This window comes from Alligator mississippiensis, chromosome 10 (assembly GCF_030867095.1).
Source record: "Alligator mississippiensis isolate rAllMis1 chromosome 10, rAllMis1, whole genome shotgun sequence".
NCBI lineage: Eukaryota > Metazoa > Chordata > Crocodylia > Alligatoridae > Alligator > Alligator mississippiensis.
In genome coordinates, this window is record NC_081833.1 from 5140119 (window position 1) to 5152433 (window position 12315).

The following is a 12315-nucleotide window of genomic DNA, read 5'->3' on the forward strand; positions in this document are numbered from 1 at the left end:
CCCAGCGCTTTCTAACACAGAGAAGGGCTCTTATTATCTTGTTAGCCTCCATTTTTGGAAGGGGCAAACGTCACTCGCCCCTTGAACCTCATATCAGCCACTTCTTCTGTGTATGAAGATGGTGCCTTAATCCCCCACATTGCCACCTGAATGTGTTACGTGCAGATTGCAGCTCGCATACCAGAGTCGGAGCCGTGCAGCCCCCTCCTTCTGCTTCTATATTGAGCCCTGTTTGGATAAGGCTCTGTGGATGCCATTCAACAAGTGGAGCTGTGTTTGGCACTGGCATGCCGAACTGCTCTGTGTGATCCTTCCCTCCCCTGTGCAGTTGTGTTCGTGGCTTAGCTGTGGGATAGGCCTTGAGACTTCTCTAGGATGAGGGGTTAAAGTGTTGCAAATAATTGGGGCAGGGTGCGGGAGTGACCTTCCCATTTTGGACCTGTCCTGATCCCCGTTTCATGTGCATCTCCTTCCCCCAGTGGAGAGCTGCCCATCACCAGGACTTGTCTCCATGCAGGGACACTCAATGGCATAAGTCTGCCTCCAGTTATCCTGGGAGAGCACTCTTGCCAACCCAGTCGGATGATGCTTAGTCTCTTTGCTGTACCTAACATGCAGCCAGTTATGTGTTTGTCCTCCCCTAAGAAGCATCCTTTGCATCCTTGTGTCTTTGGGGTGTCCGACTTGGGTGCGCAGTCCTGGGAACTGTAGAAACCTGGTGATTGAAAGCAACTGGAACTGAACTGGAAGCTGTCTGCTTCCATTCGCATCCGGGTCTGGATGAACACGGTTTCTTGGTTTTTATGTCTTTTTATGTTTTTATGTCTTCCTTTTTTTTTTATGTGAGTTGTGCTGCAGCTGTGCCCTCAGGCTGGCCGCCGAACAGCCATCAGCCCAGCCCCTACCAACACAAACTGCTCTTGTTTTGCCTCTGCCGCTGCCTTGGCCCAGGGAGGCTTGCCCCAAGTCACGAGAGCACTTGGGTTTCCATGCCCCATCCCACCCGGCCAGCTACATCGTGCCTGGGCTGCACACTGAGCAGAGCCCGTGAAGCTCGCTTCGTGTTGGCCGTCGGATGGTATTAACCTTCAATCATCAGTAACTCCACTCGATATTTAAAGCAGCTGCTGGGGTGTGGAAGCCTCTCCATCCTATTACCAGCCCCCCTCAGCCGTACGGGCTCCCCCCCTCCCTTCAATAAATAAATGTGTGCAGTCACTGTGACACCTCCATTTCATCCTTCGCCTCTTTATTATGCTGGTTCACAGCTCGAAGTGCGAGGATCTCCGTCCGCAGGAGAGGAGAGGAGGGAGGCAGAGCTCTTCCAGCCTGGCTTCTGTGGCCCCTGTGACGGTTTGTCGGTGAAGTGAAGAGCGACTGAAAACCAGCCCAAGGCCAGGAGATGCAGTGTACGAGGGACTGGCACGACGCTTACTGCCATCAGCACCTTTCCACTGCCAATGTCTCTTCCCAGAGCTGTGCCCTCCTTCCCTGAGGGCTCCTGTGGCTGGCATCTGATGGGAAAGCCCCCTGCTTTGGGTGACTACCTGTATCAGGTGCTTGGACCCAATGACCTGCCCCTCTCCTGGGGTGGAGAGGGACTCACGGCTGGAGCGGGCTCCTCGAATGCGTCCTGGCCTTTCAGGAATCCCTCCAAGCCACTTCTGCATCTGTGATGGAGGGGACAGAGCGTGGACCCTCACCCTCGGGCACGGGAGCACGTGTCCTTTGCAGCCCACCGTTCTGTGGCTGGCCACACGGGGGCAGCGCCGACCCGCTCTGCCGAAGTGCCAGACCCGCCGGCTTCCATCCGGCCTCGCGCCAGGCACGGGGGAGCCAGCACGAGACGCCCCGGCATCGGAGCAAGCTCCAGGCACAGCTTCTCCCTGGCTGCTGCCAGCACAAAGCTCAGGGAGACGTTGCCCGCTTGGCACCCTCCCTGCCGCTCCCGTGGATCTTCCTGGGAGCAAGGCTGCGAGTTCCCTGCACCAGGGATCGACACCAGAGGGATTTCCCGCTCCCGGCCCCCACATGCTGTTGGGAGGGATGGGCACAGAACTGTTACAGTGCCTGCCACTTGTCTCTCGTCTCAACTAATCCATTTAGTTGCCTCTCCCCATTTCACAGAGATGTAAACTGAGGTCCAGAATACCGGGCTCACTGACTTGACTCAGCGTGACAAGAGGCAGGCGTAGGAGCCAGGTGCCGTGCTCTCTTGCTTGAGCACCTCCTTCCGCCCCTGCCCATGTGGCTTTTTGCTCTGCCAGTGCTGGTTACAGCTGTCAGATACCTGAGCAAAGCGTCGCAGCTCCTCTCGGCTCGGCCCAGATGAGGACCTCCATCAGCTGCTGCCTCAGTCCGACCCCACTGCCTGCCCCTGCGGGAGACCGGCCGTTTCCCTTCCCACAGCCTCCTTGCTCCAGCCACGTGGATGTGTAATGGAGCAATGATTGCTGCTGAAGGATTAGCCTGGTAATTTGGCTAATTTTTCTTGAGCTTCATTTTTCATGTTACGAGCTTTGCAAAAAAAAAAAAAAAAGACTAACGAGCTCAGCTTTGCCTCTTAATAGCCCGAGCAGGGCCGGGAAGCTCCAGCAGGTTCCAGCTTCTGCAGAGGAGAAAACAAAACCAAAAAAAAAGCCCACCGTGGAAAAATATTTGGAAATGGTCCTTGCCTGCACAGCTCTCGACTTAGCTCATAGCTCTGGGGGCTGCGACCCCGGGCTGAGGATTGTTAGACCTCGGCCTTGCTCTTACACTGTGCTACTACGTGACCTTGGGCAACTCAACAGCAAGTCCTCCGTCTCCCTTCGCCCTTGGCTGTGTCTTGGCAGATTGTGGGCTCTTTGGGCAGCATCTCTGCGCCTCTGACTGAAGTGTCTGTAGCAGTGGCTCTCAACCTTTTTAGACTCCAGATGCCCCTTGGAAAATGCCAGCTCTTTGCTTTTACTTGTTTCTTGACTATGGAAAAATAATAGAGCCGTTCTTTTGTTGCAAAGAACTTGTGGACACCAGAGCAGGGCAGAGTGGCTTTGATATGATGGATTCCTGTTTGAAATCTCTGGGCTTATTCTGCGAATCGCATAGGTGTTTGCACACCTAACAGTGCTAACGGGCGCACTTGAAAGGATTTCATGGCGTCCTGTTTGAGCATCCGAGGCTAGTGCAACAGTTTTGGTTGGCACCCACCAGACCCAACAGTGCTGCCAATAATTCATAGATGCATAGATTTTAAGGGGCTGGAAGGGACCTCGCAAGATCATCGGGTCCACCCCCCTGCACTAAGGGGGGATGTCTTCCTGGCAACAACCATAAGCTCAGGCTCCACGATTTATTCCATAATAAACTAGACCGAGGTTTGTCTTGGTCTTCTCCTTAGTATCCCAGGCAGGGTGCAATGCAGCTGTGCATGCAGTGGGCAGGGAGAGGCTCTCCCCTCATTATGGTGCCCGAGCAGATGCTTGTTTTACTAGCCTGTCATACAAGGTACGTGGCAGATCCTTTTATGTCTAGCCTTGCTTCAGCTCGGGGTAAGGATGCAGGGCCTGGCCAGTGGGAATGCCCCGGATCCAACGGTGAAGGTGCGGGGGCAGGAACAGCTGAAACATCCGACATCTCCAGGGGAGGAAGTTTTTAAACAGCGGCTGATCCGCGTGGGAGTCTGAGGTCACCGTGATGCTGAAAGTATCTCGGCTGCAAAGCTCGACCTGATGAGCCATCGTGCATGCAGGTGCGATAAAGCTAAAGGTGGTGACCCACGAGCCAGGGAAGTCGATGGAAAGGCTCCCAGCGGTGTCAACAGGGAGTGCGTGCAGAGTGGGGGCTGGTCCCTACGCCTCCTTGCAGGTGTGTGCCTGGCGTCCTGGGCTAAGCTTCCCTGTGCGTCTCGCTCCCCTCTGAGACTTCATATCTCTGGCTGGCAAGCTTGCGCTCTGTGCCTCGAGAGCGATGGGCCGGTCCAGCTGCGAGCGGCTCCCATGTGCAGGTGGCAAGAAGGGGAAGGTGTTTGTGACTCGCTTCCCACATCATAATGTTACAAAGGGGTCTCGGGCTGGAAGCCGTCAAGTGCTGATGGTGGCAATACGAATAGTCTTCCTGTCTCCAGGCTGCACCTAGTCCACACTCGGGGCCTGGACAGGCCACGCATTTCCACAGGTCTCCTTGACATTACACCAGAGGGGGAAAAAGAACGGACAAGCACATAAACCAGCATCAGCTGGAGATTTCCCCCTGGAAAGAGGGGGCTAGCATTTGACTGGGGTTAGTTAAACCAGCTTCGATGTTATCTGCCCCCATCTGTCTTGTACTAGCCGTTTGCTCGAGGCAAACAGGCTCCACCACGCTCGTGCCCGCTGGTGACAAGGCTGGCTAACCCGTCCGTCCGTCCCTAATCCTGGTGTGCAGAACCGCTGGCCTGCGCTATATGGTCGTCTGCCCAGGCTCTTGCACACGGGCAGGTATCTCCCTCTAGTATCCCCCCCTCTGTCTCCCTCGGGGTCAGGCCAGCTCTTCCATACCTCCGCCGGGTGCGTGTGGGGATGGGGGGAGGCCGCGGTGTCGGGGTTGGTGCGGGCGTTCCTCCTTCCCCTGCGAGGCACAGATGGTATTTTTTTATCGGTGTCAGCAGCGGTTTCTTTCTGCTCTGATGAATAGATTCTAAAGAGGCAGTGACATTATTTGAGATAACAGAGAGAACAGAAAAAGGGTCAAAGATAGAGAGAAAATGTCAGAGCGCATAGATAAAAGGCGGGCGGGGGGAGCGGGGTTGCGTGTGTGTGTATAGAGGGGGGAGAGACCTCGCAGTCATTGTCTGCCGCCTCCATGCACAGCAACAGCCGGGGCCTCTAGAGAGCAAAGTTCCCTGCAACCGGCTAGCAATCCTAATGGAGCGAATCGAGGCGGCGGGGGCCGGGTGGGCGCCCCGGCAAGGTGAGCTGCCAGCGCCCGGCCCGCCGGCCCACGCCGCCTTTTCAATTCGATTCAATTAGAGCTGGCGCTTCGGAGCTTGTCTCCTCTGATATGCGGCGCGGCTGACAGGGGATTAGTGCTGTTTGTATTACACACGCTCCACTCCGCGGCCCAGGCGCTGAAGGGATGGAGGGGGGTTAGTTGTGTTTTCTCCTCTTCCTGCTGCCTCCAGCCTCCTCTGCTATCATCTCCTCTGCTGGGGGCTCATGGGCCGGGGCGTGCAGTGCATGCCTGAGGGGCCTGGGGCGAGGAGCTAGGACCACCGCCCATGGGGTCTGACCCGTGCTGGGAGGCCTGCTTCTGGTTGGGGTCCCCAGGGGTTGTTGCAATAGGGGCAGAGCACTGCGGTCTCTTGGGGCCGCGGATGCTACTCCCCCGTGAACAGCAGCGGGAGATGCCCATGTGTTTCCCCGTCGGCTGCTGTCCGCTTGTCCACCAAGGGCAGTGAGCACGTGCCGCTGCGGCGGCATGGCCCCCGTGGCAATGTCATCTGGGAGGAGAGGAGCCCTCCAGGGCGCGACGGCGATTGCAGCAGAGCCTGGATTTCCGGGGGTGTCAGCACGGACGCCGCCAAAGCCTGGTGCTGTCTTCTTCCCTCGCTTCAGCTGCTCCCGTGCTGCATCTGCTGTCATCCCCCCCGGCTGAAATCTGGCCACTCTTGCAGGCGTGCGTGTCCTTCAACAAGGCCTGATGTCCTGCCTGCCTGCAGCCCCGCGCTGGCCACAGTCAGGTGTGGGGCATCGGTTCCTGTTTGTCAGTCGAATATTCTTCCAACGGGACAGTCCTCCTGCTGCAGACGGAGGTTTCCCTGTCTGCTGCTCTCCCCGAGCCGATCCCAACACGCTGCCACAGCCTGGGCCCGGTCTGTTAGGCTGCAGAAGGGGATTTGATTCGGATCCATCTGTCCCCCTTTCCCCTGGGCTGGTTCCCTTGCAGGGTACAACCGCCCTGCAGCTGTGCGGACACCCGGGGAGGAATCTCCAAGCAGATAAGGTATTCGGAGCTGGTGGAAACGAAACAGCCTTGACCCGTCTTGGTTTCCACTCGCCAGCTCCCACTGAGACGGATATCACGGCACAGCCCCACGCTCCCTCCCTGGCTCCCGCCGAGCCGAGCACTCATAAGCAGCAGCATGTGGATATGTATATCTACATGTATTTTTTTTCCCTTTCCCCTCCTGGCGCACTGAAGGTTTTGAAAGTTAAGTATTACTGTCTGCTTTGTTGTTGCCTAACTACGACAGACAAATTGAGAACTAGTTGTCAAAATGTCAGTGCACAACAAATCAACATTCAAAATGAGTCTCAGCGCTATGTGGTGTATAATTAAAAAAAAATCCTTTTTAGAAATTTCAGCAAGCGTTGGCTCCGCTTTATATTTGTCTGTGTGATTAATAAAGGCAGCTAATTTTCAGACTTTAAAAACAGCTAGAAAATAGCTCCTAATTACATATTAGGTTCCAAGCAGCCCCCGCTGAGCAAGGCACGTATTGGTGGGCCAGAGATTTTGGCAGGGGCTTAATTACGTTCTGCGCATCATCTAATTTTAGTTAAATGTAATGTAATCAGCAGCAGATGTCTGAAATAAAATATGAATTATGAATATGATGAAATTTCATTCTTGAATAAAAAAGTAATTTGCTATTTAGTTCATTAAAGTCGCAGAGGTTTATTAGGAGCAGGTACCCAGCTCGGCTAGGTTATGTTGAAATGACATTTCGCCGAGGGGAAGGGATGGCACCGAACGATTCTGTGCCGGGAATCCGGCGCGGGGGGTAAACGTTTAAGAGGAATTAAATAACTGAGTCTCTCTCGTTACAGCGAGTTTAAAGTCATCCACAGTGAGTTCACCTCTCTGGCCTGCGGGCAAAGGGCTGTATCGCGGCTGTTTCGTGGGAGACACCTGGCGCTCGGCATTTCAGAGCAGACAGAGCACTGGAAGGCAACGAGGGGAAGTACTGTCATGGCAAGAAGTGGGGGACCCTGGAAATGGAAGAAGCCAGTCTTTTCTGTGCCGCTCATGCTGGAACCAGCGGGAATGTGTCTCCCCATTGATCTAATATCAGCACGGTCCAATGATCAGTGGTAAAAAAAAATAGCCCCGTGGCCTGTCTAGAAGACAACTCCTGGCACGGCTGTGGGCACAGGATGGTGGTTGGCACAACAGTCGAGGGCATCGTCGCGCCGCACAAGTGAACGCACAGCAGCGGTGGGAGCTGGACTTGCCCATTGTCGTCCGTGTTGTGCTTTGCTGAACGAACCGCGTGCCGGGCTGGCATAACGGATGCGGCTGTGGGTAGCTCGTGCGTGGTCTAGCCGGGTGCGGGGATGGCTGTGTCGCAGATCTCTGCAATTGGAAAATGGCATCTTCTCCCTCTGCCCCGGACAAAGCCCATTCTTTTCCCCAGAGCAAGCGGCTGCCCTGGCCTGGAGCAGGGGACTCACCAGCCAGGCATTTTCTCCGTGCTGACCAATTGGACTATTTCCCACCATTATTTGGGAAAGAAAAATGACAAAGTGCTGTGTATTGACTGGCTCCTGTGACCCCAGCCGGTAGGCTTTCCCCAGCCCCTGCATCCCCCTGGCCCTGAGCGGGAAGGGGCTGTGATAGGGGTGAGAGGGCAGGTCTCACTGCTCAGACTGTGGGGTGCTGTGGCTCCAAGGAGCTGGGAAACGGACCCCTCCGTCCTCTAGATCTCAGTGTGCTTTCTAGGGGGCCTGTGTTGCCATCTCCATGCAAAGAGCATCCTTATTTCTGGAGCTCCCTGAGGCCGATCCTTGCCCTCCCACCTGCCTGAAGCCCCATCTCATCTCGGCACGTATTACTCTTACCCTGCCTTCCCTGCCACTTTCTTTGCAAAGCGTGAGGGAACACCTCGGAGTTACCCAGAAGCTGTTGAAAGTGGCCCACCACACGCTGCCTTATTAGTCCCTTTGGTTTTGTATTAATTAGCATTGTGCGACTGTTACAACTTTGAACCCTTTGGTTTTGTATTAATTAGCATTGTGGCAGTGTTACAACTTTGAACGGGTGGATTTAATGTCATAGGAGCCTGAAGTGGTTCAGCCTGCCCCCAGGCCAGCTGGGGTCCCCGGGGAACTTCAGCAGTGCTTTAGCAAAGCACGTGTGTGGTGACCTTGGTGCCAGGAGGCCCAGTCTCTGCCCCTCAGTTACAACCTGCCCATGCCCAAGCTCCCCTGCGGCATTTCTTTTGCACTGTCCCCATCCTCGCTGACTTCCAGAGTCCAGCGGTGTAGAAGTACAGTCGTTCAGCCAAGCAGTCTTTCCTCCTGCTTATACCCAGGCCTATTGGGGTTGGATTCTGCTTCGGCTATGACCGGCCATGCATCCATCAAAGCCGGCAGCATTTCTCCGGACTGATGTGGGTGTAAGACCAGAATCGGGCCCAGGGGTGCACTGCTTACGCGAGGAAGGACAAGTTGCATAGCGAGGGGTCTGCGTGAGCTGCTTTCTTTGGCGGTGCAGCCTGGTCTGTCGTCGTGGAGGAAGCAGGCATTCAAATGAACCACGTTTGACTTTGAGTTACGGCATAACGAGCTGGCTGTTTCTTTGCTGAAGGCATGGTAGAGTTGCACCTTATAGACTGACTGATGGAGATATATCTACGTAGATATAGCACAAGCTTTTGTGAGCTAAGGCACCCTTCTTCAGATGGTGGGCAGTGTCCACCACACCGAATAGCACCGTAGCGCATTTCCAACAGGACTTTGCCTGCCAGGGCTGCGCACAAAATTGCTTTTCACGTCGTGGCATCTGACATGTTGCTGAACAGGCTGCGGTATCTGGGCTGTGGTTCCCGCCTGCCGTCACGACTCTACAGGTATTCAAATATGCTGAAATATGCTGGGCACAGCAATGATTTGGGAAAGGAGGCAGCTTGCGATCAGCCCAGACTCTGCAGGAGTTCAGGTCTAGTTCAGCAAGTGGTTTCAGTGGAGGGGGGAAAAATGAGAGTGTAAATGCTTCCTCTTGACGTTTTCTAAATGTTGAGAATGGTCATGTGAAAAATGTTGCTGTGGCCAGAATTGGGCTAGATTCAACTTTAGAAAAGGCTACCGAAAAACCCACCTTGAAAGGGAGCATTGTGTTTCAGGTAAAGCAAAGCATGTTTGAGCCCCATAAGAAACGGGTTTTGGGGTTTCCAGTTTGGCCCCAAGCTGAAAATGCAATACTTCGCCGAGGTCTAGTGCCACACGGCAGCCTCATGGGACGATGCTGGCTGGACATCTCTCCATTCAGCGTCTTCTTTGCTTTCAGCTTCTGAAGTTTAAATTGCTTTCCTTTATTCCTCGGTGGCCTGGATTAACAGAGAAACATTTCTGGGAGAAGGGCAGCGAGGGGTTGTTCATTATTTCATTATATTACAGATGCTGTCATTTTTATCCATCCAGGATGCTGTGAGAGCGCTGAGCACTGATGCACTAGCTTAGAGAGAGGGCTGCCCGGTTCCTAAATTTGGTCTCTGAGGAATAGCCTGAGCAGCAGGCAAGCATTAGGTAATGCGCCTCAACGTACCCCCCGTGAAGTGGGCAAGTCAGTGCTAGCCCTGCTCTGCAATGGGGGAAACGGAGGCTGGGGGTAGTCGAGTGAATTGGTTTGCACTCCTGCAGCAAGGCAGCACCAGAGCTAGGGTTAGACCCTGTGGCATTCCTTGCTCCCAGCCCTGACGGCTCCTCTCTCCCGTTTCCCCTTGTCTAGAGGAGACAGCATTTGATCGCGAGCAAATGAAAGCTATCGCGCCCGTTACTCATGTGACATAAATCAATGGCTCCTAACACCCGTCTGTGCCTTTGATGATCTCCCTCTTAGAGCATTAAGCATCTCAAGTGCCAGCGCACGGAGCAGAGCACTCTTCTCCCCCACCTGCCCGGGGCAGAGCTTGGTGACGGGCAGGTCCAGCAGCACCGCATTGTTCGTGGTCATCGCGGCGAGGGGAGCGAACACGAGCTATGCACAGGCAGGTAATCTATGACAGCTCTGCCAGGCAGGTGCCGGCATGAGGGCACAGCCCCAGTGTAGGGCCGCGGGGGGAGGCACCGACACGCACACGGGCGAGCCGTGTACGCGTTGGGATCGATAGAGATGGATGCAGCGCCCTAGGGATGCATCTGCATGTGTTTGGATTCGGCTTGGACGTGGGCCCCCGAGGTGCAAGCCGCACCTTCTTTTTGCCCTGGCTGCTTTGGTGTTTCAGCAGCTTTTGCCTGGGCTCTGAGCAGCCAGGCAGACATGCTTCCTCGCCTAGGTTAGCAGTCCTCCCTGTTCTATTCATCAAGGGCATGACAGCTAAAATTCATTTGAAGATGAAGAAAGTGCCGGCTAATCCTTTCTGTGAGACATTGATAGACTAGCGGCTCCGGAAGAATTGCACAGCAGTAATGAAATTAGGCTAAAACTGCTGGCGGATAGCAGATAATTGCCCTTGTCTGTCACTAGGAATAACATCTCCCAAATCCAACACCGCAATTGTTAAAGTTGCAGGAATTTATTTTAGTTTATTTGTTTTGCCTTTTTTTCTCCTAAAGGCCTTCCCTGAAAAAACTTGGATGAGCTGTTTGTTCTCCTCCTGGCTTCCTGTTGCCGTTCACAGCTGATGAGCCCCATCCATTATACCAGCTCATTAGCACCATTGGACCTTGCGAATGAAAAGGATCGTTTTATGTATTGAACAAGCGGACGCAAAATGGAAATGTGAGTGGGAGCATTTGCGTCCCGTGTTTGCGCGGCTTTGAGTGGCAGTTTTACCTGCTGGTCTCTTCTGTTGCAGGCGTCTGGGCTGGCTGCGTTGGCGAGGCCTGCCGGCGGTGTGGTGGACCCATCTCTTCTGTGCTGGGTTCTCGCTGTGGCCGGCGGAGACCCTATTTGATGGATCAGTAGTCTGATCCATTGAGACAGCCAGGCTATATAAGGACCAGCAAGCTGATCCCGTATGTCAAGAGGTGAACTATCAGGGGAGCCGCAGCTATGATCTGATGAGGTGTGGAAGGATGTGCAATATGGGACAATGTGGACTAGTAGGCTGACCTCGTATGCCGCAAGTGCGAGGCAGCAGGGAAGAAGCCAGGACACTTGACTATATGGAGCAGGGGCAGGATTTATCATATGCAGTCACTGCTTCCTTCTTTTCCTAAAGCATCGTGGATGAATGAATCAATTAGCATCCTGCCAGTGGTTAGCCCAGTGTGACCCCCTTCTGGTGGGCTCCCTGCGGGACTGGAGCTTGAGGGAGCCTCAGTCTGCTGGCACGTTTGCTCTCCGTGAACAAGGAGGAGTCTCTGCTTCCCAGCCCCTTGCACCCACCTGCTGGGGTTTGGACTCTGTGGCCTGATGGGGAGAAACTCTGGCCCCTCCGTGGCTTATCCCCGCCGGCGCCGTTCTCCCAGGCCTCAGTGCTGTGTCAGGGAGTGACCAGCCAGCATTTGTTTTGTAATTTATGGAGGGAGGCAGACAGCGTGGGTGAGTGAGTGCACTGGCCAGCAACTGTAATGTTTTATACGCCAGGGCTGGCGCGGGTAATTTACTGCGCCCGGCAATAACATATTTCACTTCCCGTCTCCCAGATGAAGATTACTTGTGTTTGAAAGTGCCTGAATACACAGTCAATTCCGCTTAAACGTTTACAGTCAACTGAGCAAAGATAATGCCCCTGAAAACACCAGCGTCTGGGCCTCGCGCAGCAAGGTAATGAGAGGGCTGGGAAGGCCAACCGGGGATCCCACCGCGTCCAAGGGGCAGCCAGTGCCCCCGGCAGATCCATGGGGCTGCCTGTCTGCAGCCTGCAATTTCAGGGTTTTCCCGGTCCTGCTGCCTCTTCCCAAACATGTGGGCGCTGGGTGTGCAGAGCAAACGCTCGACAAGCCGCAGCCTGCTATGCTGCCCCCATCCCTTCTCCCTGCCCAGCTGCCCAAGTGCTTTCCACACGTCTGTCCCTTCGGCCTCGCAGCCCCTGCGTCAGACGCTCAACATCATTGTCCCCACCTTTGCCGAGGGGGGAACTGCGGCATGGAAAACGCTCTCTCCCTTTTCCCTGTCCCCCTTTCTCCATGCCTCAGTTTCACTGCCTGTAAAACAGGGCCATCAAAGGGTCTGCAAAGCCCCGGGGCAGAGCGGGGCTTGGCCATGGAGACAAGAACCTCTCTCCCGCTTTCCCTCTTCGCTCCAGCCATCTCCATGGACAGGCCGGGTGCCAAGGGGATGGGCTTGAGTGGCTGGAGATGCCTCGCGCCCCTTTAATGACATTTAATCCGACAGGGCGAGGAGCAGCGTGGCATTTGCGAGAGAGGCCCGGGAAAGGTCAGGGTGTGTTAAAGGTCAGGAGAGGACGGC

General features: G+C 54.8%; 1 long non-coding RNA gene across 2 annotated transcripts; it reads left to right on the top strand.

Annotated features, from left to right (window-relative positions):
* Positions 1 to 5274: 5274 nt before the first annotated feature.
* LOC109282981 (uncharacterized) lies at positions 5275 to 11741 on the top strand. 2 transcript variants are annotated; one of them, XR_002090007.2, is made up of 5 exons: positions 5275 to 8809; positions 9381 to 9485; positions 9799 to 9950; positions 10515 to 10680; positions 10757 to 11741. It is a non-coding gene; the product is annotated as an uncharacterized LOC109282981 (long non-coding RNA). The 2 variants fall into 2 exon arrangements; XR_002090006.2 differs by lacking the exon at positions 9381 to 9485 and having other exon boundaries at positions 5283 to 8809.
* The last annotated feature ends 574 nt before the right edge of the window (positions 11742 to 12315 follow it).